We start from the raw sequence: 972 nt of genomic DNA, 5'->3' as shown, positions 1-972 counted from the left end.
TCCAAACCAACATCTCACCAAATTCCTGAGAATTTACGACACTGTGAAGTCCAATGGAGTCCAGGACGATGCCTATAAACTGCTCTTGTTCCCATTTTCACTTAGGGACAAGGCAGCTAAGTGGCTGGAATCATTCCCAAGGGACAGCCTAACAACCTGGGATGAGGTGGAGAGCAAGTTTCTGGCACGTTTCTACCCCCCACAAAAGGTCAATAGGCTTCGATCTGAGGTTCAAACTTTTAGACAACAAGATGGTGAGACACTCTACGAGGCATGGGAGAGGTTCAAAGAATTGACAAGGAAATGTCCACCCAACATGTTCCCTGACTGGGTGCAATTGCATATTTTCTATGATGGACTTTCTTATGAATCAAGGAAGGCTGTAGACCATTCATCAGGAGGTTCATTGAACAGGAAAAAGACTGTGGAAGAAGCCATTGAAGTGATTGAGACAGTGGCTGAGAATGAGTACTACTATGCTTCAGAGAGACACAACACTAAGGGAGTCATGGAGCTGAACCATGTTGATACAATTCTAGCTCAAAACAAGGTGTTTGCCAAGCAACTAGCAGAGCTCACCAGGAAATTAGACACAAAGCAAGTGGCTGCAATACACACACAAGATCAAGAGGAAGTAAGCATTGAAGGAGGTGATTGGGAAGAGGCCAACTATGTGGGAAATCAACAAAGGCAATCATATGATCCACACTCCAACACTTACAACCCAGGTTGGAAAAACCACCCAAACTTTGGGTGGGGAAACTAGCAAACCCAACCACAAAACCACAAACCTTACAACCACAACCAACATAACAATTCCACATACCAAAACTCCTGGGCCAAGCGTTTCTCATGTTGCCAAGGCTATTGCAAGGGAAGAATGTAAGGCCATAACCCTTAGAAGTGGAACGAAGCTGAAGGAGATCTCAAAGGAAACCACAGAGGATGAAGCAAAGGAAAATGTGAGAGACA

General features: G+C 44.7%; 1 non-coding gene across 1 annotated transcript; it reads right to left on the bottom strand.

Moving 5' to 3' along the window:
- Positions 1 to 214: 214 nt before the first annotated feature.
- On the bottom strand, positions 215 to 318 carry LOC130938482 (small nucleolar RNA R71). Its single transcript, XR_009069644.1, has one exon. It is a non-coding gene; the product is annotated as a small nucleolar RNA R71 (small nucleolar RNA).
- Between the last annotated feature and the right edge of the window lie 654 nt (positions 319 to 972).

This window comes from Arachis stenosperma, chromosome 6, assembly GCF_014773155.1.
Source record: "Arachis stenosperma cultivar V10309 chromosome 6, arast.V10309.gnm1.PFL2, whole genome shotgun sequence".
Taxonomy (NCBI): domain Eukaryota; kingdom Viridiplantae; phylum Streptophyta; class Magnoliopsida; order Fabales; family Fabaceae; genus Arachis; species Arachis stenosperma.
This window is presented reverse-complemented; position numbering and strand designations above follow the sequence as displayed.